Below are 23331 nucleotides of genomic sequence, written 5' to 3'. Positions count from 1 at the left end.
TGTCCTGTTTTAGGGCAAATTTGGGGGAAAACCTCTGGAAGGAGCCCCCAGACAGCAAAACCCCCACGACTCCCCCCCCCCCCCCCCCCCCCACCGGCTTCGGGAAGAATTTCCTCAGAGAAGAGTGGGAAAAAAACCTGTTTATTTAACAAGCAAAACAATCCCCAGCACAGGACGAAAACAACACCAGCTGACAAAAAAACCTCTTTCACCGTTCTGAAGGAATGACAAACTCAGAGGGTCTCTCTCGCGAGTGGTCGCTCAGTTATCAGTCTCTGGCGCTGGGGAATGACTGCTGCAGGTGACAGAGTGTAGACTCCCGGTGTTTCTTGGTGTTTCCCAGGTCCACGTCCGGAACAGGTTCAGATGGTATCCAGGAGAGGGAGGGGGGTGGAAAAGAAAACAATCCAGGGAAAAAGTTGGACTGCCTAGCTGAACTAACTAATAAGCAAAAGCAAGGGCAAAGCGAAGGAAAGAAAAAGAGACAGAAGCGAGCAAGCAGGCAAGCGAGCAGGCAAGCAAGCAAGCAAGCAAGCAGAGCTAAAACCTCTCCTAAACATAGACCATGGGGGAGGTGAGCCGGCTGATAACAAGACAAAACAAAGCTTCACTTTCAATCAGTCCTGAAAGCACAAGACATAATACCAAACATAATCAGAACACACAATTGGAGATACAAACACCATAACATCACCCTAGGACCCTATGGCACGTAGGAAAGCTTGTGTTTCCTCCTTGCTGGTTGGAGGAGACATTGCAGTGATCTTGTTGATAACCTCAGCGGGAATCTGACACCGGCCGTCTTGCCACTTTCCTCCCAAGAACTGGATCTCTAGGGCAGGTCCTATGACTTTGCTTTTCTTGACTGCAAAACTGTTGGAGTCAGTAAGTCAGGAGTCTCTCTGATTTCTTCAGAGAGAAATCAGAGTGCAGGGATTGAATTAGTCTTTGAATGGAATGAGTAAGTGAATAGATGGAGTGAATAAGTAAGTAAGTAAATGGAATAAGTTTTAAGTGCTTATAGTAAGCAAAAGGTCTTAGATGCCTGAGAAGTAGTACATGTTCTAGTGAAGGTTAAAAAACATGCTAGTGTTTTCTTAGAGGCTCCAAGAACCTAGCTTCAGACATTATAGAGTTAAGAATATTGCTTACATTTTTCAGTTAGAACAAGATAGGCCATGTACATAGTTTATACATAGTCTGGTGTGCTAAGAAACCAGAATTCTAATAGGTTAAGAAGTAGTGGTCCAAGTTTGTGTCTTAGCTAGTTGGAAAGTTTCTATAAAAGAACATGCATCAGGGAGAACTGGGGCTCTATGCCATGGCTTTATGCCATGTGCATTTTGCCACTGCATTTTGCCACTGCAGCTTTTAGCCATTGCTTTATGTCCTTGCTTTGCTTTGCTTTGCTTTTGCTTTTGAGACTGATGTGCTTCTACAATAAATAACTTTATAGCAACTATTAGCCACTTTGCTTTTTACACAGAGAAGAAGAATAGGCCCGACAGTGTGGGTGCACAGGAGGCACCCGGAGGTTCCCCGAAACCTCACATTTGGTGCCCCGTGTTTGGTGCCGTGCTTTCGCTTTGTTTTTCAAGGCTTTTTAGCTACTGTCGGGCCTCCCTGGAACCCTCATTTGAATGTGGCAAGAAGAAGGCTGGACACCCCACCAATTGCTGAGAGGAGCAAGCACCCATAAGAGGTGGACGAAGGGGGCTGGGTCTGGACCTTCTCATCGCCTGTCTTATATTGAGGTGAGCTTTGGGGTGAAGAGTAGTGAGAGTGAGAGTTAGAGCTTGGAAAATAATACGCCAGAAGTGCAGGAATATCTTTTATATTGAGATGAGTTAAGCTTTGAGGAAATCTGTAGAGATAGGAAGAAATATATATGAAGAGCAGAAATATATATTTGATTACTTAAAATCTTTATTGAGGAAAAATGACTTTAATGTTTCAGATGATGAGTTAAGAGGCCTTTTAGTATATGTTCAGAAGAATTTTCCAAATATAGATCCCGGTTCTGCTTTAAGCTCCTTTCTATGGGATCAGATAGGACAAGCTTTTAGATGATACTATTCGTGAAGATGAAGAAGCCCCTTTGTTATTACCCTCCTGGAGGTTGGTCGCAGAATCTTTAAGTGAGCCATTTACTAATTCTGAAAAGACAGAGACTTATTCGCTGGCTTCTCGATTGATGTCGCAATTTATTGCAAATTACAGATGTCGCGGTTTTTTTCAAGCACGAACCACGGGGACCCCACCACCGTCGTCCCCTGTAGGCAGGGAGAACGGCTCCGGGGACCGGCCGGCAGCACCGTCATTGATGCTGCTCGAGCCGTGTTTTGCGAGTACAGGGGCCCCGTCACCAGCCCCCGCGCTCTGCAGCCACAGCGCCGGTCCCCGCTCCTCGTCGGGTCTCCGGCCCACCCTCAGGGACAGTCCCGCCTGTCCCCACTCCGCGCCGCAGCCTCGCCGCAGCTTCTGTGTCTGCTCGAGAAATTCCTACCCCCCATCCCCTGCATGAGACCGCGTTGGGAAAGAGGAGGGGGAACTGGGGGGAGGGAGGTCAGGACGATGCAGTTGAGGGCAAGAGGGAAGAGACTGAGCAGCAGGCTGTTGAAAATATGAGAGGAGATGATTGTCCTGTTTTGGGGAAATCTGAGATAGCAACATCAAAGCTGGCAGATTCAAATGGGGAGAGAAGTTCGTTTCTTTTAAAGTCAAAATATTCTCTGTCAAAAACACCACAGTATTTTTCAGTAGACTGAGCAATTAAAGAAAAAGATTTTGATTTAGTTACTGAGTCTTTCTCCCAGTCACTCGCAGCCAGGTTGGTTTTCTCACCCCAGACCGCGGATTGCACCGCGGGATCGCGATTGGAAAAACTTTTAACAAATCTTAAGCAATTACAGGGCGGCCGCGTGAATCCAGCCGATCCGGAGCAGACACGGGCGCAGCAGCGCGATGTCACCAGCCCGGGCCGCGCCGGGGGAGGGGGGAGCGCCGCTGCTCCGCTCTCTCTCTCCGTCGCCTCGTCCCGCCCGCCCGGCCCGTGCCCTCCTCCGCGCCCTCCTCCGTGCCCATTGCCGAGGGACAGCGGCAGCCCCCGATCGCAGCGGGTCGGTCGCGCCCGGCCCCCGCCGCTCCGCCTCACTCCCAGCGGCTCCATCGCCCCCCGCGCCGCCCCCCCCCCCCCCGCGGCATCCATGCACGAATCCAGTACTGCAGAGAGAAGGGGGAGAGGGGGGCGGGGGGACGGCAAGAACTGCTTCTAACCACATTGCTGGGGGCAAACGGAGCGAGGGGACATGAGCATGACATCAGATTCAGCTCCATTCTCACAGTTTTCGTATGTTAAGTTAAAGGTGTTTGTCTTTTGCACTGTTGTAAAGAAGATGCATTTTATGTTTTCCTTTGTTTTCATTTTTATTAATTCTCTCTCTTGTTTCAGCAGGTCTCCTATGACCTGACCCTGTGTTATCTCATAGTTTTAAGGTTTTTTTCAGAGTTCCAAGGAAATTATCTGACCCTCATTGAAATTCTTTTCTGAAGTGCTACTCTTATGGTTTTCTCCAGGTGTTATTAGAGAAGTATTCTAGCAGGCTGTCCAGTTCAAAGCATCTCTATCCTGAGGGAAAACTTTGGAGAGAACAGGCTGAGCTGCTGAAGGGATTTGGTTTCTCTCTCATCCTAAAATGTTTCGTTGTAACCTTTGTTCTTAAGAGTCTTGCTTTTAAAAAAAATGTTAGGGAGTTCTTGTGGTTACTGAGCTGCAAAGAGAGAGAAAGGACAGCAACACACACGGACCTCTTTGGGAAAAAAAGGCCAAATTTATTGTACGGACAGCCCGTATTTAAAGTGTGTTACGTGCAGCTAGGACAGGACAGTAGTTCATTGGGCGATTGGGACAAACATCCCCTGGGACAGCATGTCTGGATGTCCCATGGGAAAGACACCAGGTGTTAATCTTTATTATGAATTCCCTTCTATTTTTCACCATGTTATCACTCTGGGAGACTACCTCCCTTAACTGGAGCTGTAGTCAGCTTGTCAGCCTGGGAATGGACCTGAGAGACAGGAGAAATCCAGGCCTGAAAGGAATTGCCAAGCTGCAATTTCCTAGCTCTCTAAATGTGTGTGTCCACAAGTTCTCTTCCAATTAGAATTTCGGCAGTGGCCAGGCCTTACTTCTACCTGGAAGAGAAACTGTGAAACCCCAGGTGTTTTCTGCATCAAAATAATACTCCAGTAGTTTTGACTTGGCAATTTGTCTCTGTCAATATGACAGCTGAAGCTGATTTTGGGGTGAATTCGGTGTTCATTATCGGGAGATGATCATCTAATTCCTCATTAAATCAAGGCTTGTCAGCTGTTTGCAGACTCTGGGATGATGACATAGTGTTTTAAGGATTTATGATTATCTAATTTTATAAATTAATGTCTATAATTTAAAATATTGTTGATTGTTGTACCTAAATTATCCCTGATTATAAGTTTCTAGTTTTACTACATATATTGTTGAAGGTCCATTTCTTCTAATAATTTGTAGCAAAGAGTTTGCTTGTATTCATACAGGACCCAAGTGGATTCCAGCAAAGAATGTGAAACCTTATTGAGTGCAAGAAACTGCTGACCACGCCAGAGTGAATAAGCGGGCACACAGACATGGACTATCAAAGATTTCTACTTGCACCTGATGTCTTGTGTTAGAAGATTGTAAACTTTGGGTTGTTTTTTTTTAAAAAAGAGGGGGAATCAGTAGTATTGTAGAATTTTGTTTTGTAATAGTTTAAGGGGAATATGGGTTTTGATCTTATGCTATGCTTTTGCTGCTTTGCTTTGTTCACTATTAGTAGTGCAGATTTGCCAATTAGCCAACTTAAAAATGCTTACGTAAGACAACCCCAGAAAAACTGTTTTTCACTGGTTTAGCTATCCCTATAGTTATATTGTTAGTGTTATTTGTGATTTATATTGTTATTTGTATTGTTTGTATTTGTATTGCTAGTTATATTGCTAATGCAAATTTGTGTGTGCTTTGCCATGATAGCCACTTGCTACTGAATAAGTGAAGTTTTGTTTTGATAACCAGGTGAAAGAAGCAGGGCTGGCCAAGACCCTCTTGAAATCAACAAGGGCAAGACTGGATTGGCCTCTGTGTTTGCCACCAAGAAGATTTTTAGCTCTGCTGCTGGATGCAACCCAGTAGGCGTTGAGCGGTGGGGACACACGCCATGCCAGACCTTGATGAGAAGGATAGCCTTCTCTGCTACCAGAGGGCCATCCAAGAGGAGAAAATAGGCCAAGTAGCCTGCAGATGATGAGTCACAGAATGATTGAGGTTGGATGGTTTGTTTGATAGATTGGATTGATTGAATATTAAGTAATCTTTGTGGTTCAAAGAGGAGGGGGAGATGTTGGAGTCAGTAAGTCAGGTGTCTCTCTGATTTCTTCAGAGAGAAATCAGAGTGCAGGGATTGAATTAAAGTCTTTGAATTGAATGAGTAAGTGAATAGATGGAGTGAATAAATAAGTAAGTAAATGGAATAAGTTTTAAGAGCTTTTAGTAGGCAAAAGGTCTTAGATGCCTGAGAAGTAGTACATGTTCTAGTGAAGGTTAAAAATCATGCTAGTGTTTTCTTAGAGGCTCCAAGAACCTAGCTTCAGACATTATAGAGTTAAGAATATTGCTTACATTTTTCAGTTAGAACAAGATAGGCCATGAACGTAGTCTATACGTAGCCTGGCGTGCTAAGAAACCAGAATTCTAATAGGTTAAGAAGTAGTGGTCCGAGTTTGTGTCTTAGCTAGTTGGAAAGTTTCTATAAAAGGACATGCATCAGGGAGAACTGGGGCTCTATGCCATGGCTTTATGCCATGTGCATTTTGCCACTGCATTTTGCCACTGCAGCTTTTAGCCATTGCTTTATGCCATTGCTTTGCTTTGCTTTTGCTTTTGAGACTGATGTGCTTCTGCAATAAATAACTTTACAGCAACTATTAGCTGCTTCACTTTAGACAAAAGGAGAATAGGCCCGACAGTGTGGGTGCACAAGAGGCACCCGGAGATTTCCCCGAAACCTCACACAAAACCAGCTTTCAGGAGAATCTGGATGATTTTCTCTCCTCTTTCAAATACTTCTGCTTCCGTGTTTCCCCACACAATGATATCATCGATGTACTGCAAATGTTCTGGAGCCTCACCTTTTTCTAGTGCTGCCTGGATGAAGTCCATGACAGATGGTGGGGCTGTGTTTCCACCCCTGGGACAGTCGGTTCCAGGTGTACTGCACTCCCCTCCATGTAAATGCGAACTGAGGCCTGCATTCTGCTGCCAGAGGAATGGAGAAAAATGCATTGGCGATATCGATAGTGGCATACCACTTTGCTGCCTTGGACTCCAGCTCGTACTGCAGTTCCAGCATGTCCGACACAGCAGCGCTCAGTGGTGGAGTCACTTCATTCAATGCACGATAATCCACAGTCAATCTCCATTCTCCTTCAGATTTACGCACAGGCCAGATGGGGCTGTTGAAGGGTGAGTGGGTTTTGCTGACCACCCCTTGGCTTTCCAGCTCACGGATCATCTTGTGGATGGGGATCACGGCATCTCGATTCGTCCGGTACTGCCGGCGGTGCACTGTCAAGGTGGCAAATGGTACTTGTTGCTCTTCCACCTTCAGGAGTCCTTCTGCAGATGGGTTTTCTGATAGTCCTGGCAAGGTGTTCAATCACTTAATGCCCTCTGCCTCTACAGCAACTATTCCAAAAGTCCACCTGAGTCCCTTTGGATCTCTGAAATACCCATTTTGGAGGAAGTCTATGCCTAAAATGCGCAAGGCCTCTGGGCCAGTCACAATAGGGTGTTTCTTCCACTCATTTCCAGTCAGGCTCACCTCAGCTTCCACCAAAGTAAAATCCTGAGATACCCCTGTCACGCCAGCAATAGAAACAGATTCTGTCCCCACATATCTTGATGGGATTAGTGTGCACTGCAAACCAGTGTCAACCAAGGCCTTATATTTTTTGTGGTTCAGATGTGTCAGGCCAATGAATCCACACAGTCCAAAAAACACGGTTTTCCTTAGCCTCTACCTGGCTAGAGGCAGGGCCCCTCTAAGCCTGGTTATTCTTCTTTCCCTGACCATATATTTTGGAGGTTCCTTCAAGGGTATTGGACATGTCACCATCATCATCATACTTGGCAGTTTGGCTATGAGCTGCTGGAGCTGCTTCCTTTTTGGTGGAAGTTCCTCTCTGCATCTCTCTGTCCTGCAATTCGAGCACCCGTTTTGCCAGAGCAACAGTAGATTTTCTTTGCCATTTCTTCATGTTTTCCCCTGATGGGGAGAGAAGACCCTTCTCACGAGCTGAGCTGTGGTCTTTCCTGCGTCATTCTGAAGACAAAATCTGACATTTGGAACATCAGAGCACTCTTTTTTCTACTGGATTCCCAGAGGAAGACCAGGCCCATCTTCATCAGCACTGGACCTTCAGAGGAAAACTGCACCCTTCTCCAAGATCATTGCTTCATCATAACCACATCTGTCACTCCAGGAGGACTGTAGAAACCATTTAATCGGACTGCTACCAACACACTGACTGACGGACGAGGTGTCAGGCTGTATTCTGACTCTGTCAGCGTTTTGGTTTTTTGTATCACTGTATTTTCATTTTAATTTTTCTAGTAAATAACTGTTATTCCTACCCCATATCTTTGCCTGAGAGCTCCTTAATTTCAAAATTATAATAATTTGAAAGGGAGGGGGTTTACATTTTCCATTTCAAGAGAGGGTCCCGCCTTCCTTAGCAGACACCTGTCTTTCAAACCAAGACAGTAGGACTGCCCGGAACATGGCTGTGTCTGGAAGCTTACACAGGCAGCTTGACAACAGATGCCTTGTGTCCCACTGCACCCACTATCATGTTATTGTGTTCCTGCTTATCTTCTTCAGTTATTCCCTGCTCCATGCTTCCAGAAAGACATTCAATAATGTCAAAGTCAGCATTTCTAGCTAATGGACACCCTCTTGCCTGAACAGCACGGCCCCTGAGCTCCAGCCATATGAACTTTGGGACAGTAGCCATTTATTTCCACTTCCTGGGGACATTGGACATTATGTTTTTGTTTTCCTATGCTGTGAGTCTCTTTGTGAGTGGCATGGTTGTATTTGATAGGTTTTTATTGATTGTGATCTGCTTTTCATGTATCTTATCCTGAGTCCATCAGATGACAGTAATAATCTTAATAAAATAATGGCCTTACAGGTGCAGACTGTTTTGGCATTAGGGTACATGAAGCCTTCACACAAAAAAAAAAAGAAAGGGGGAATTGTTGCGTATAGGTAAAACATTACAAAAGGAAGGCCTTATATAATCATTGCTCAGACCTGTTACTTCGGCTAAGTATAAGAGGACTATCGGAAAGTGACTCAACTGAATTAGAGGTAGAAAAACAAGTTATATAACCATGGCGTGTTCACATAGTGGTTTATGGTGGGAGGGAAGGGTTCATGAGTTAAGGACCATGAGAAAAAATCCAATGGCAAAACAGGCTCAATTTAGATGTACAAAGTGAATTTATTACTAACAAAATCAGAGAAGGATAATTAGAAGGAAAATAAGCCCTTAAAAACACCTTTTTTCCCCAAACACCTTCCTCCTTCCCACTGACAGCACAGGGAGACAGGGGAATGGAGTTTTAGGTCAGTTTGTCACCCAAGGTTTTCTTCTGCTGCTCTGGGAGAGGAGTCCTTCCCCTGTGAGGCCATGGGGTTCCTTCCCATGGGAGACAGTTCTCCATAAACTTCTTCAGTGTGGTTCCAATCTCATGAGCAGCAGTCCTCCCAAAACCGCTGCAACATGAGTCACTCTTCCACCAGGTGCATTCCTCTAAGGACATACTGCTCCAGCCTGGAAGCAGGGGCCCCCTCTCTCCACCAGATCTCTCACTGGATCAGAGTCTTCTCTAGACATCCACCCACTCTGGCATGGGCACTTCCCCCATGGGCTGTGAATGGATCTCTGCATCCCCTGTGGACCCCCATGGGCTGCAGGAGGATAATCTGCTTCACCATGGTCATCACCATGGCCTGCAGAGGAGTCTTAGCTCTCTGGACCACCTCCTCCTCCTCATTTTTCACTGACCTTGGTGTCTGCATGTTGTTTCCCTCACATGTTCTCACCTCCTCCTCTTCTCTGACTAGGAAAAAACTGTGTCCCACTTTGTTTTGATTTTCTTCTTAAGTATGTTATCACAGAGGCTTTGCCACCATCTCTAATTGGCCTAGCCTTGGCCAGTGGCATGTCCCTCTTCAGAGCCATCAGGGATTGGCTCTGCTGGACATGGTGGAAGCTTCTATCAGCTTCTCACAGAAGCTACCTCTGTGCCCCCCCCTCCCACCAAAAACCAGGCTGAGCAAAACCAACACAGTGGGTGGGATAGGAGCAGTAACTTTGGACATGTATATTTGTGTCTAACATTTGAGAATGCTAAACCCCACAGAAGGAAAATATTGACTTCAAGAAATCACCAGAAATCATGGACAAATCTGCTGAGTTCTCAGCACTGCAGCTGAAAGATGCTTTTAATTTGAAACAGCAGTTCCCATTTATATGAATTCCAGTATGCTATCCCCTTTCCTTTCTGCTCTGTTTGCTAGAAATCCCACCAAAGAGGGGAAAGATACCCTGATTAGACAACAAGGGAACGGTAACATTAAGTTAGTCCTGATCAATGTCTAAAGCCATGAGGTTGGTTGCCAAAGACTGGAGAGACTGATGTCTCTGAGACACTTTGGGATGTATGTGTGTGTAGGGAGGTGGCAGGTCAGGCCTTGCCCTGGCTGCAACTGGCTCCCTAGCCTGCCCTGCCTCCTCACCCCACCCCGCAGAGCCAGCATCCCAGACCTGCAGTGGTGCCAGTCATGGACACGGCAGAGGCAGTGCTTCATTTTCCCCATACCCAGATCCAAAGAGATCAAGAAAACAGAAAACACACCGGGGAAGGGAAGGCCCAGGAAGGACAAGGGAAATAGCATTCATTTTCGAATTTTTATATGGGGGCTTTTCTATATATTCTATGCCTTTCTCTCTTTTTCTTCTTCTGCTTCAAAAATTTTAATTAGTATTGGTTAAGTCAGTAAGTTAGGTGGAAGTGACATTAAAGGAAGATGACTTCCAAAGGGGGGAATTGCTGGAAATTATACAACTTTTAAAAGTTTTTATTTTATAACTTTAGTCAGGTTTGTTTGCCTTTGTCCAGGGGAAAATTGAAGTTTCTTTTCAAATGACTCTGTTTCACTTGTTAAAACCTGTTGAGTTTAACATCTATATAAAATGGGAGTAGCCAGCAGACACACAGATACCAGCAGACAAGCAACCATCAATGGACATTAACGAACATCTGTCAGGAAAATTAATTCACAAACACCAGAGGTTTATGTCCAAAAAGGAGACAGAGGAGTCCGGTAACTTTTTTTATTTTAATAAAGGGAGAGGTCATGGGCATTTCCCATGGGCTCTGTAGTGGATCCAGCACTGGCCAAATTGCCAGTACACCCACTAGAATAATTTACTCATTTCCTGCTGTGAGATAGGATTAGGAGGAAGGCAAAGCAGGCTCAAACGTTGAAGGGTATAAAGAAAACTTTATTAACAGAATTAAAAGAAAAATAATAAGAAAATCAGAATAAACCCTCAGAACACATCTCCTTCCCCCACACCCTCTTTTCTTTCACACTGACAAAGAGGCAAAATCTGGGACTTTCAGTCAGTTTACCACCTCTACAATAGTCTCCATTTCCTTTTGGGAGAGGAGTCTCTCTTGCTATGCCATGGAGACTTCTCCACAAGAAACAATTATCTCATGGCTTCAATGTCACAGCAAATCAGCTGCCCAGGAGATGGAAATCCATTCGCCATGTCAAAGTCCATCCCCTCAACTTACAACTTTCTCCACAACTGTTTTTGAGGGCTCACTCTTTGGCCAATGGGGTGCACTTTTAAGGATGAGCTGTTCAGAAGCAAAGGTTCTCTTCACCTATCTCTGAGATCATCTTCATCTCTGGGAACAGAGGTCTTATTCTTCCTGGGGGGCAAAGGGTCTTCATCATTCTCTTGAAACTTCTTTTGGGTTCACAGCTACTACAACATTTGCTTGCTTCAGCATGGGTGCCTTTGCTCATGTCTACAATTTGGAGGGTCTATCCACCCATGCTTTTTTCATGAATTACAGGGATATTTCAGTGTATCATAGTCCATCACCACTACCTTATGAAATGAATAAGGGCAAGGAGACCAGCTCCTGTTTTAATGCCTTTATTGAGAAATCAGCTCTGGGTGAGAGCCCGATGGGTCACGTGCACCACCGCTGCTCCCGATGGACGATCCAGAGGAGAAGGAATTGAGCTTTGCTGTGCAGCAGAGCTGGGCCTTCTGTCCTCACAGGAATCCCTCAGAAGACCCTGGTTAGCTCGTAGTCCAGGGGTGTCATGTCGATCGGGTGCTGTTCAAATCATGGTGACAAGGCAGGAGAGTCTTGGTTGGCAATTTCATCTTCTTCACTGTTTTTCTTACTTGGGAGTACCATTTTTAGTTTTCCATGTTATATTGGCTCATTGTTTTTAGGGGATTTTTATTAGTGAGTTGTGTCCCATAAGCACTTGCGGTCTTCTCATTTGCCAGGCACCATTTTGGGAGCAGCGAAGGCGTTACCCGACAGGGAGGGAAAGGGCATATAGGGGCAGGGTAATTCCAGGGAGTGGGAATCAGAACAGAACAACAGCAACAATTAACATAAAAACAGGGTGTTTTCCACACTTAACAGAACATTAACAGAACAAACAGGAGCTTGTTCTTAACGTCTTACAAAGGAATTCCAGCCCAAGGCTAAGGTATCTTCTCATTCTCCTCCCATCTGAGATTTTACTCCTTTACTGACCTTCATATCTCATGTTGTTCTCTCTACATGTCTTCACTCTTTCCTTTTTTTCCCACTCGGGAGAGGATTGATGTCTGCAGGTTTCATCTGTGCACTAAAAGAGTTAATATCTTGCCTGGGCCTGCGAATGGCTATGTGATCTCTGTTGGGCAGGAGCAGGAGCTGTTTACAGTGGAGAATTTTTCGGCGGTCACGCTGGCATGGGGAGGGACCCAGCCCGGCCTAGCCCATGCTTCAGCAGAGGCAGGGCCCAGCCCAGCTCGGAATGGCTCTCGGGGCCCAGCAGACCCCGACTCGGCCTGGGCCGGCAGCGAGGCAGGGCTTAGTGTTGGCTAGATGTTAGCAGCCGCAGCCCGGCCCAGCCTCGGCTGGTACCCCGCGGCCTCCCCTCCCTTACCCGTCCACCTCATGGGGTGGGGGGGAAGGTAGCTTCTCTCTTCATAAGCCGGAAGCAAGAGAGAGATTCCTGGGGTTTGTTCTTCCTGAAATGTAATTCACAGAGATATACTCAGCTCTTTTAAGCAGTTTAACAGGTTGTCAGTATTCAAACTAGCCAATTGATTGGTTCTGTCAAGTCCAAGGGAAGCTACCAAGGTCCTTACAGGGAACCACTTATGTAACTGATGGATTTTATCTTTAACTATAAACCAAGCTATGTTAAACTACAAGGCCTCTCAAATTTTTAGGGGACGCAGCCTCCTTTTTATCCTAATTTCCCAGCCACGTACCTCTGTCTTTCCCCACTGGCTGAGGTACTTGAGAGGTACAGACTTCCTGAAATGCCTAATATCTAAGACCCCCTTCTAATGTATAAGGCTCCTTTTTTCTTTTCCTTGTGTCAATCAGTGGAATTCCTATGGAATTTTTGGTCCTTCCCATTGCTTCTTTCACGTCTCTGTATGTAACTTTATTTATCAGCAGACCCACAGTTTGCAAAGACAAATCTCTCTCATTGCATTCATCAATCAGTGAAATCCTTCCCATTGTTTCTTTGATCTCTCAGTGCTAATTTTATCTACCAGCAGACCCACAGTTTGTTTTTAAAGACAAATCCCTCATTCCTTTCACACCCAACCTGAGACATTGCCCCCTGGCATGGTCAGAGACAACTGGTCCGGAAAAGACTTATTATAAATAATGATATAATTGTTGGCTTTCACATTTATGCATTGGTTTTTGCAAATTATTATTAATCACAACGATTTTGATTTAGTGCTGTGTGCAACCACTTTTTAACTACTTTAGTATAGTATAATCTGTCAGCTTTTGTATGCACTGTGTAGTTTATATATAGTAGTGTGTTATATATTATAGCTTAGGCCTTCGCAAAATATTGAAATGGAGACTACATAATGTTAAATGCTTTTATTCGTGTAACTAACTAGGAATAACTCAAATAATTGTGTGAAATAGCTATTCAGTGTACTTGTGGAGTAGCTTATCTGAATGATAACATTGAAAAGAAACAGGAAAATAAACACCAAGAAAAAGAAAAAGAAAAATGCAAGGAATTTACTACTGACCTTCCAGGTTATCAAAAGTGTCAAACAACCTAACAGAGATAAAATATATTAATTGAATCTACAGGATGGCATGAAGACAAGTCAAAGATCGAGTCAAGCAAAAGAATTCCTGGAACATGTAAACTCACAGCAGTGTTTGAATATGTATAATCCTCACGAATATTCATTTAACCGGTGTACTGAAAAAGTATATAAGAAAATTGTTTTAAGCTAATGAGAGTGCTTCTAGCAGTTTGCCAAGCACCTCAGTGCTGTGTACTGTCCCTTTTATCTCTTATTAAAATTTTTTAAATGTTGCAGGGTTAGCCTTGTTTCTCACAGACTGATAAGGCAACCATCGAATGAGGGCCTAATTAGCATCGGAGGTGAAGAAATCCATGACCAATAAGAAACCAAATATTAAAAAAAATTTAACTTGGGACCAATGAAGAGTGGGCCAACGAATTTCTATTGGTTTTGACTGTATAACGTTTGCGAAAAAGCCAGTAGAAGTCGTGTGTCAGGGAATGATTTTCTCTGCACACCCAGGCAACGTGAAGATTAAATGATTTCTGTTGTACATCTGTCTTGGGGTGACTTTATGATGCTTGTATTCCCAAATTGTCTGTTCCCTTGGTATTGAATATTGAGTTCTGCAGCTTTAAGACTGGTTCCAGGAGTGAAGGGGGAGAGAAGAGGTGCAGAGTTTGTTATCAGAGACTGCACCTGCTCCCCCTGCATCCTTCTCGCAGACTGTGTTGTCTGCAGTGAACAGCGGGAGAGAGCTCTCTTTTGCTTTTGGTTAGTTTTTCTAATCAATTGAGGCAAAGAAATTCCCTGGACTGTGTTTTTTTTCTCCCTTTTTCTTGGAATTGTTCGAACCTGCTCTGGACTGAAAACTCAGAAGGGCACCGGGAGCCCACACCTGTGGCCCACCAGGCCTAGCCTGGGCTGCGGCATTTCCCAGCACCTGAGGGACTGAGAACAGACTGAGTCAGCCGAGCTGCAACCCATGGAAGGGAGTCTTATGAATTTGTCATCTCTTCGGAGTGGCGAGAGGTTTTGCTGTTTAGTATTGTTCATTTTTGTGCTGGGGAGTGTTTTGCCTGTTAAATAAACAGGTTTTTTTCCACTTATCTCCAAGGAAATATTTTTCCCCAAACCAGTTGGGGGAGAGACTGTTTCCCAGAGGGACCCTATTCAGAGGTTTCCTCCCAAATTTGCCCTAAACCAGGACAACATCCTGGCAAGAATAAAGTAATGCCTTGATTCTCTAACACTAAAAATGTTGCTGGATAGTTTTTTTGTTTTTCCTCCAGTTTTGGTGACAGTTTAACCAATAAAGGCAAAGTGTCACATAGCCCCCCTGAAATAAAAACAATATGGCTGCCATTCCCGGGCAGCTTCATGTTGCCTCTTCACGATCCACCAACACAGGGCGGCGGTCGTGATGGTTTGTTTGAACTCAGAGGTTGTAAAGGTCGGTCCGAAGTTTCCCTCTTTTTTTGCCTCTAGACATTCGCAAGGAGACCTCGAGGACCCCCACCCAGGCTGACTCCGGACAATGGTTTCCTGGCCTGGCCAAGATGGATGCTTGTCAGGTGACTGTGTGCTGGTGTATTGTGTTCACTGGACTGTGCTGTTGTGGCACCAACCAGAGATTGTGTTGTACCAACTGATGACTGCCTGACCGCACCTGTCTCCTGCAGCACCACACAATGGTCCACAAATCTCCCCACCTCTTGGCCAGAAGTCACTCACTTTGGAGAAGGACTATAAAAGAGCGACCCTCTGGAGAAGACCCTTTGAGATCTCCCCACGGATGAAGACTCATCTATTGGCTGGCCTGTGAGGACACCCGTCTCGTCTGTTGGTAGCTATTTTCCCATCCCCTTCTTTTTCCTTTTTCTCTCTCTATACTTTTGTTTCCTATATCTCTCCCCTCTATCCCAACTGAGTTGTTGGCATTTAATGAAAATGCATTGCTGTTGTTGAATAAACTGATTTTGTCCCCTGCACTTTGCATGTTTGCACCTTTGAGATCAAACGAACCATCATGACCCCCGCTCTGTATTAAGAGTGGATCGTGACAGAGGTGCAAAAGGCAAACAGTGAAGGACAAATCACTTTATTCATAGCAATGAATTTTTATTGGATGCTAACAACTCAGTTGCGATAGAGGGGAGAGATATAGGAAACGGAGTATAGAGAGGAAAAAGAGGGAAATGGGGAAATAGCTAGCAACAGATGAGACGGACGTCCTCCTGGGCCAGCCAATGGACAGGTCTTCATCCGTGGGGAGTACTCAAGGGTCTTGTCCAGAGGGTCACTCTTTTATAGTCCTTTTCCAAAGTGAGTGGCTTCTGGCCAAGAGGTGGGAAGATTTATGGACCATTGTGAGGTGCTCTGAGAGGCAGGTGCAGACTTGCAGTACAAGCAGTCTTCAGTTGGTACCATGACAGCACAGTCCAGTGAGCACAACACACCAGCAAACAGTCACTTGACAAGCATCCACCTCGACCAGGCCAGAAAACCACTGTCCAGAGCCAATTTGGATGAGGGTCCTCGGGGTCTTCTTGTGACGGTCGTGCAGCCAAAAAAATGAGGGAAACTTTGGACCGACTCTTACACCCCCCTGGAACAAAAGCAAGATGTTAGGAGTCTTATGGAGCGGTTCCGATAGGCAACTGGCGGGTGCTGTCACTGTTGCAGAGTGGCTCTGGACCTGTGCTGGAGTGGCTTTTCCCTCTCCGAGCTGACAGTTTGGCATTGACAAAGATCACAGCTTCTTGGGCTGCAGTGACCTTGGACAACAGCGCTGGGTTGTGAAAACACAGCTTCTTAGGCAGCAGCTTGTGAACTTGCCTGTTGTGGCTCTTCTGTGATCCTGGAAGAGAAGGAAGCACCTCCTGCATATCTGTTCTCTCTTTTTAAAGGGTGCAACACCACTCCCCTTCCACAAACGGGGCAAAAATAAATTATGCTTCTGGTGCCTTGGTGTTCCCTGCTGAAAACTGCCCCTGGCTTCACTATGCTCACAACAATTACGTGATGGTATTGAATATTCAATACTGAAGTTTGCCAGGAAAATTAATCCACGATGTCAGAGGTTTATGCCCAAAAAAATGAGACAGAGGAGTCCTGTAACTTTATTCGAATAAAGGGAGAGGCCATGGGCTGTTTCCCATGGGGTGTCTAAAATTCCTTTTTATCCTAATATCCCGGCCGCATTTCCCTCTCTCTTTCCCCATTGGCTGAGGTACTTGAGAGGTAGACTTCCTGAATAGCCTAATATAGACCCCCTTCTAATATACATCCCCTTCCCCTTCTTTTTCTTTGTGTCTCTGTTCTTTAAGTCCAAGGATTTAGCACAGCTTTGGGTGAGCAACAGTCTGTATAAATTAGTGCAATTCCTATGGAATTTATGGTTCCACCCATTGCTTCTTTCACCTATCAGTATCTGGCTTTATCTATCAGCAGCCCCACAGTTTGTAAAGACACCTCTTCCTCATTCCTTTCACCCTTGATGGGAAGTGTTAGAGAGACAGCGCTGCTCAGCACTAGCCAAAACACTGGTGTGTCAACACTCATCCAGCTACCAATGCAAAGCACAGCACTGTGAAGGCTGCTAAGGGAAAATGAACTCTACCTCAGTGTCTTGGGGTGATTTTCTAAAAATACTGTATTCCCCTATCGTCTGCTTTGTGCCCAGAAATGTAACTTTAAGCTGGGTCCGAGGAGGAGGGGGGTGGAAGCCAGAGGAATTCCTCGGGGCAGCTTGTGTTCAAGCTCATACACGCTCCCTCATGCTTCTCTGCTGTGTGGTGGGGAGAGAGTATATGCTTTGCTTTTAGCTAGATTCTTTTTGTTAGCTGAGGCAAGAACTTTTCCCCATGACTGTGGCTTCTTCTGGAGCTGTTCAGCTTAGCTCCGGTCTGAAAACCAGATCATCTGTAGGAGCTGGACGCCTTGAGTCCAGCAGGGAGGCTGCAGGGACGCCGCATCCCAGCTCTGGACCTCGGGAGAAGCCGAGCAGAACTCTAAAGTCCACCAGCTTTGTCTGCAGCAAGAAGGTTCAATATTGACAGTTATTTATTTTTCCTCTGCTTGTTAAATAAACTGTTTTTTTCACTTTCCTCTGAGAAATTCCTTTTGTATCGGTAGGGGAGGGAGTGCTGAAACTTGCCTTCTTTAGAGGAGATGTTCATTTCAGGACATTTCCTCTTAAATTTGTCTCAAGCCGAGACAGTCAGACCCAATACACATTACTAATGAAAAGGAGAGAGAGATGAATAAAACCCAAGAGAAACAAGCAATACACAATACAATTGCTCACTAACTGCTGACTGATGCCCAGCCCGTCCCCAGGCAGTGATCAGCCCCTCCCAGCCAGAAACTCCCCTGTGGTCTTGTGGCGCACACAGAAAAGTAGGGAGACAGATACAACACCTGACTCCAAGTTGGATGAACAGGAAAAGAAAACTTTATTTACATGACGTCTATTTAAAGACATCTAACAATGACTGTGGATTGGACAATGTTGAAAGAATTTCTGACTCCAATTGGCTTGTTACAATGTCAATTTTTCTTCTTCTAAAGAGGAATGCAAACAATCCAGTGTTTATCAGAAAGAGAGTGTGAGAAAGTGTAACATGAATGTCTCAACATCAGAAGGCGAAAACCAAGGGCAACACTCTCCCAGTTTATATACTGGACATAATGTTCTATGGTGTGAAATATCCTTTTGGCCAGTTCAGGTCAGCTGTACAAGCCATGCTCCCTCCCATCTTCTTGTGCTGCTCCTCCCTGGCAGAGCCTGAGACACTGAAAAGCCCTTGAGGCAGGGTAAGCCTGTTGTAATTCAAAATGCAAAGAAATCTCAGAATATTGAGCCTGTAAATCAAAGTCCAGAAAAGAACATAGGATTTTACCTGAGGCCTTGGGAAAAGCTTCCAAGCTTAGGTGCTAGAAGCAAGAATGTAGATTTAAAGCTTAAAGCAGAGACACGTTAAGAAAAGTTTAGCTATAGAGTTTAAGATATAGAAGGAATAAAGGTAGTTATAAAGGTGACAAGAAGTCTTAGAATAGTCTTAGAATAGGTCTGTCTGTCAGAACAGGATTGGCTAAGAAAGATCATACTGTAATTAGACAAAATTTCTTAGTATTGGATTAAAAACAAATATCTTTGTTGACAGTGTTTTATTGGTTGATAAATCCTTAAAAGACCTTGTAACCATAAGTCTTGTGACTTCTAGCCATGCTGTCAACACCTATAAAAAGAACTAGAAGATAAGAAAAATAAACTGCACTTTCTAAAGCAACTAGAAGTCCCATCTTTCTACCTCATTCGGAAAAAGGAAGAATCCCCATGGAACGTGGTAACGTGGGAGCAAAAAGCCCACAGAAGCCCTGCTCAGCAACAACCAAAACATCAGTGTGTTATCAGCATTATTGTCATATGAAATTCAAAACACTGATCTGTACCAGCTACTAAGACGAAAATACCAGCCAAAAACCTGACAGTGGGAGAAAGAAATAAAATAGAATCTTAAAAAACCTTTCTCACCACCACCACCACCACTCCCTTCTTCCTCGGCTTAACTTTGCTCCTGAATTGTCTTTGTCCTCCCCGTGAATGGTGCAGGGGGATGGGGAATGGGGGTTGTGGTCAGTTCATCACATTTTTTCTGTTGCTCCTTCCTTCTCAGGGAGAGGACTCATCACATTCTTCCCCTGCTCCAGCATGGGTCCCTCCCATGGGGCACAATCCTTCAGGAACAGGCTGCTCCTTTGTGGGTCCCTGACAGGATCACAAGTCCCACCAGCAAACCTGTTCGAGGTTTGAAATCCAGCTTTAAAGGCTCATTTCCTTTTCAGCACAGCTCTTCCTTTTGAGCTCAGAAACACTCATATAGAAATTATTATCTAATGGGTCAGTTCTGAAGGTCAACCTCAGCTTAACAGGTAGGGAGAAGACTCTGGTGAGGAATGGACTGATGCCTTAAGTTTTCTGTTCTGCTTGGGTGTGCAGCTTTTAGTTTTATATTAAGAGTTACTAGGATCTTTTCACAGGGTGGTGAAGACAAAACAGTCTTATTCCAGCTGGGGACTCAAGGACAATCTCTTCAAACTTCAAGCTCTAAGCATAAAAAACGTGAAAAGAGGAGGGCGGGCAAGCAAGCAAGGAGAATGAAACTTTATGATTTGAGGATATTAATTGGACAGTTGTCCTTTGTATGCAAATGGACTAAAACCTATAAAAATGTGAGATCTTGTGACCAAGCCCTCTTTTGCTTCCATCTTGGAGCCATCTGGGCAGGGCCACGACTATGGCACTAGTACTTCCAGGGTGTGGCCTTTGAAGGCCCCTCAATAAACATCTATTTTATTCCTCTTAACTCTGTCTAGCCTCTGTTCCAGCTCCTCTAGGCATCAGCTCTGGCGAGCCAGGCAGAAGAGGTGAGGCATCTGGAAAACCCCTGGACTGAAGCCCTGCCGGCAGCCCCGGAAAGACCCAGCAGGGGTCCAGAGGTATCAGAGCCAGGAACCCTTGGCACGTGAGTGACCCAATAAAAGGGTATTCTGTTTAGCATCTGGGTTAGGTGCTAACAGGGTTTGTAGATTGTAATTTTGTAAATTGTAAATTTGTTTGCGGAACCTTAGGGTTCTAAGTAGAGTTGTTTTGCTCTTTATCTGTGGATAAGAAGGAATTAAGAAGGACTGCCTTCTTAAAGAGGAGGTTTAAATTGTAGTGGTGTTGGCCTGAAGCCAAATGGTGATGCAGCTGTTTAGCTTCTGCGCTGTGGCTCCGAAGGTTTTTAGTTCTAATCCTGACTCTTTGTGTCTTTTGCTCTTTATTTTTGGATATCAGAATGGGTTGTGTATCCTCTTGTGAACATGATAATGGTAGTATTCCAAGAGATAGCCCTCTGGGGTTAATATTGAAAAACTGGGCAAATTTAACTGGGGAAGAGTCTATGCTTTTAAAACCTAGACTTATTAGACTCTCAGAGAAAATGTGGCCAACATATGAACTAGATAATGGAGAAATATGGCCTAAATCTGGGAGTTTAGACTGAAAATTAATATCAAGTTTAAGCTCTGTCCAGCTCCTCTAGGCATCAGCTCAAATGGCCTTAATGAGTTTCATGAGGCTGCCTGGTTTGTCAGGCTGAGGAAGAGGAATTTGAAAGAGAGAAGCTCTGGTAAGAAAGTCATAACTCAAAGCATGTTTGTTTACTGGCCACAATTAAGGTAATTTTTCTTTTTCTTTTTTTTTTTTCCCTGAGAATCAGAAGTGTCTTTTTAATAGATGTATAACTAAGGTACTGGGGAGAAGTGCCTGTTTCAAGCTTTGAGAATGATTCCTTGAGAGATGCTTTTGAAACCTTGTAAAAGAGATGGATTTACAGAAAGATTAAACTACCTGTAACATAGTGCACCTTTACGATATTTAAAATTTGGTACAGATTTTATCAGCTGATTCTGAAAACTTTGTTTTCTGTATCTACCTACAACTGAATATATCTTTGACAATTAACTGTATTATATACCTCCTACATAAACAGCCTTAATTGCAATGGGACCTATAACTTAGTCAAAAGTGCTTAGTTAAAATAAAAGCTACCTAATGCCTAGTAGACTTTTGTTGCCTGAATTTTCCTTAATCCTCTTTTGTTAATATAATGAATAAGGTAGTGCTCTCATTCTGAAGCACAAGAGGACAGTCCAATAGATGACAGACCTAGATTAGATTAGCACATGCAACATAGGCAGTCTTCTGGAAGGGAAAGTTGTGCATCAGCTGACAAGGTGCAGTGAGATGCTGTTGCTGGTCTGTCTGCCATGGCAGCAGATGTGCAGAGAGATATCAAATGGGATTTTGAAAAATGTCTGGTTACATAGAGTTATGAATGGAGTGAGAGCTTTAGACGAGTCCTGCCTTAGGCTCAGAATTCTGGCAGTAGCTCTATTTGAGGTGACCTGCACCCCAAATTGCTCTCACTCACAAGTTCTTAAGAATGGCTGATTAGGTCTATTATAAAATTAATTATTTATTAAGTAGAAAGAAGATTAACAGACTGTGCTGGTTTGAAAGCAAAACCAGTGAGAGACTCTAAGTCAGAAATACAATTTAATAGGAAAAAAAGAGACAAAATAACATGCAATAGTACAAAAGAAAAATACTGACAGAGTCAGAATGCAACCTGACACCCCGCTAGTTAGGGTGGTGGTAGCAGTCCAGATGAAGTGGTCTTGTTGAAGTAGTGATCCTGTAGAAAGGTCTGGTAGCTCTTGTCCTCTGGAAACCAGTGGGTAAGGGCTGCTTTGGTGTTCCAAATATCAGTTTTTATCTAGGTAGGAAATGTTTGGCTCCTCCCTCTGGGTGGAGCATTTCACAACGGGATGATGTAATTTTATCAGTCATGTAGTGGGACTCAATGGCCCATTAACAGAAGATATCTTCCTGGAGGAAGAATGGGTAGTAGAAAAGATAAAGAACACTGCCCCACCTGGTTCTTCACAGATGGCCCATTAGTGGAGGGTATCTCCCATGGAGATAAGGATCACTGCCTCACTTGGTTTCAACAGATGATGATAGAATACATACCTTTGGGCACATTTTTACATTGTAACCTAGGACATAGACAAAAGACTTTAAACAGACTATGTAGTACATAGGATAAGAAAAAGAACTACTAGTAAATACATAACCAGTGCATGATAAAGGTACCTATATTACAGATAGCAAAGAAATAGTATAGATTTAGAAAAACAATGTAAATTACCATCAAATTGATGATGGAGTACACAACTTTCACTCAATTCTTGGGAAAGTATCTCAAGGTCAGCATCCCAAACCTTGAGGAGAGGTCCACACACGTCTAGGGAATGTGCAGAAGACTTCTGCTTTGTGAAAGTTTTGTGTAGCTTTTATAGTTTTTTAAGTGAAGTGTCTCTTAGTCAGAAATTCAAGTTTATGTCCCTTCAATCTGCTTTCAAGGCAAGATGTTTATTGTCAGCTGGGAATGCCACCTCCATGGCGCTAGAGATAACTCACTACTGGACAGATGTCTGGCTTGGTTTATCTCACCAATTGGCAAATTCATGTGAGGGGAAAGATGCCCCAAGTTATCGCACCAGTTGATAGACAGAACAGATAAGCCCTCCTGTGGGAGGGAGTATCCTGCTACATGTAGCTCCCATTATTTTGATTAGAACTACACCTTAGCACCTTTCTGCCTCTGAAAGCCTCCTTTTGGGTAAAGCAGTGCAAACTCAGCTTCACTGAACTTATGCAGATGGTGAAGATGCCATTACTTACAATTTTAGATATGGTTTATGATGTTCATTAGTACTTAATAACTAATTGCTGTAAATTAAATATATTTTTCAGTTGTGCTGATAAGGACAGTAAAACAGAACAGCATAGCCTTGGAGAAATAGATAAAGGATGTAACTTAGACAAACAAGTCATGCGAAATGTAAGCAGGTTGGCAAAGCAGAAGTTATGCAAAACAATGATATTATGCTGTCCTGGTTTAGGACAAATTTGGGAGGAAACCTTTGAATGAGGTTTTTTTAGGGGAAAAAAAAAGAAAAAAGATTTCAAGCAGTGACAGACACGACAGACATTAAGAATTTAAACAGCATGGTTACTGACTGCTTTACCCCAATACAGAGTAAGTATAACTAAAACATAATTTAAAAAAATTCTTTCCTTAAACAGTCTAACTTATTTAATCTGTTCTCAATCCCTCCTATACTAAAAAATACTACAACCCAAACCAAACCCAACAAACCACAAATATAAACTCCCAATGTTTTTCTAAATTTTCAGTTCAAAACAAATTTAAACAGTTTAAAAAAAACAAAACAAAAAACCAA

The sequence above is a fragment of the Sturnus vulgaris genome, chromosome W (genome assembly GCF_052056855.1).
Source record: "Sturnus vulgaris isolate bStuVul1 chromosome W, bStuVul1.hap1, whole genome shotgun sequence".
NCBI classification, from domain to species: Eukaryota; Metazoa; Chordata; class Aves; order Passeriformes; family Sturnidae; genus Sturnus; species Sturnus vulgaris.
The sequence above is the reverse complement of the archived record's forward strand: the minus strand, read 5'-3'. Positions refer to the sequence as shown.